We start from the raw sequence: 2272 nt of genomic DNA on the forward strand, positions 1-2272 counted from the left end.
TCCCCTTATCCTCAGCAAGGTGCCCTGTTCCCTCTAGACCCTCACGCTCTCTGGCAGCAACGGGGCTGCCACATTCAGAGTGGGGCTCATCTAATACGCCCCCAAGAGTCTTCCCCAATTGCCTAACTGACCGTCTCTGCTTCTCCAGGGCAGTCACCTCGGCCTCAAGGGTACGAACTCATTCCCTGAGGACCAGGAGCTCCTTGCATCGAGCACACACCCAAGACTTCTGTCCTGTGGGCAGATAGTCATACATGTGACACTCAGTGCAAAACACTGGAAAGCCCCCACCCCCCTGCTGGCATTCTACCTTCATGATATATATATTAAATATACAGTCCTCTTTAAATGCTGTTGTTTACGTGGCTCCCCTTCTGGAAGGTCAACTTACCTTATTGGGAGAACAAGGAAATCAGGGATCTGGGTTCCTGGTCCTTAGGAAGCCCCCAGGCAAAGAGCCACAGGCCAAGAGCCCTTTAGCTCTCGCCCTTTGGCAAGGCGCAGCTTAAAATGCAAAGAGGGTGGAGTAGACCACTCCTAAGCAATCATCAACAATTACTCTCAATCAATCAATCAATCAATCACTTTCACCTTTAGCCCACTCACCCAAACGTACAGCAGTTCCCCAGCTATCACAACTCAGCCTTTTCAGCAGTCACCCAAGCCTCAGAATGAAGTCTTTCAAAACGCAGAAATTCTTAGCAACTTCTCCAGCTGTCTCAGCTTATCAGAGCTGCTCTGCTCTGTTCTGTTCCTCTCAGGCCTCTCTGAGATGTGCTCAGCCTTTGGCAAGGCGCAGCTTAAAATGCAAAGAGGGTGGAGCAGACCACTCCTAAGCAATAATCAACAATTACTCTCAATCAATCAATCAATCAATCACTTTCACCTTTAGCCCACTCACCCAAACGTACAGCAGTTCCCCAGCTATCACAACTCAGCCTTTTCAGCAGTCACCCAAGCCTCAGAATGAAGTCTTTCAAAACGCAGAAATTCTTAGCAACTTCTCCAGCTGTCTCAGCTTATCAGAGCTGCTCTGCTCTGTTCTGTTCCTCTCAGGCCTCTCTGAGATGTGCTCAGCCTTTGGCAAGGCGCAGCTTAAAATGCAAAGAGGGTGGAGCAGACCACTCCTAAGCAATCATCAACAATTACTCTCAATCAATCAATCACTTTCACCTTTAGCCCACTCACCCAAACGTACAGCAGTTCCCCAGCTATCACAACTCAGCCTTTTCAGCAGTCACCCAAGCCTCAGAATGAAGTCTTTCAAAACGCAGAAATTCTTAGCAACTTCTCCAGCTGTCTCAGCTTATCAGAGCTGCTCTGCTCTGTTCTGTTTCGGCTGGGGCCTGAGGGACGAAAGACTGCAACAGAAGCTCTTTGCGAGGGAAGAGCTCACCCTCCAGAGTGCCTTCAACGAGGCCATTTCGTTCGAGCGGACCACGAAAACCTTCCCCAACACGAGAGCCGAAGCTGTCCATCAGGAAGAGATGGGTTCAATCCCACCAGAGGAAGATGAGGCACACCAGCTATGCCGCCAAACAGGGGTGGGCCTACGAGCAACCCAGCAACCCCAAGCATCCGAGAGACTAGCCGCCACCAAGTGCGCCAGCTGCGGAGACCAACACGAGCAACAGGACTGCCACTACTGCAACGTGGTCTGTAGGAGCTGCGGCAAGATGGGCCAAATTGCGAGGGCTTGCCAGGCCAAGGCCACCCGCCGATGCCAGTCCACCCACCAGGAATCGACTGGACACTACTCGACTGCCTCGACCAGCGTGCAGGTAATGAACTTGCCTGACGATACCCCCCAAAAGGTCAAAGTCTCGGTCAGGATCGAGGGCAAACCCTGCCTGATGGAACTGGACTCGGGCTCCTCCATCTCCATAATATCGGAGGAGTCTTTGAGAAAGCTGTGCCCACGTGGCCGGCCCAGGCTGTGACCAGCATGCTTCGTGCTACGGGACTTTCAAAAGAACCCCATTCAGGTTCTGGGATGGGCCACGGTGGGGGTGGAGTATAACGGGTTTAGGGATAAACTCGACGTACTAGTGGTTAAATGGCAGCTCACCACCTTGTTGGGCCTGGCCTGGTTCCAGCCGCTGGGAATAAAGATCATGGGGGTGCAGCAGCTGGGGACACAGGGATTCGAAAACATGTGCAGGGAGTTCCCAGAGGTGTTCGATGGGGCCCTGGGGTGCTACAAGGGCCCTCCCATATCCTTACCCCTCGATCCCCTCGTGCGACCCATAAGGCTGAAGGCCAGGCGGGTTCT

The sequence above is a fragment of the Heteronotia binoei genome, chromosome 15, assembly GCF_032191835.1.
Source record: "Heteronotia binoei isolate CCM8104 ecotype False Entrance Well chromosome 15, APGP_CSIRO_Hbin_v1, whole genome shotgun sequence".
Classification (NCBI taxonomy): Eukaryota; Metazoa; Chordata; class Lepidosauria; order Squamata; family Gekkonidae; genus Heteronotia; species Heteronotia binoei.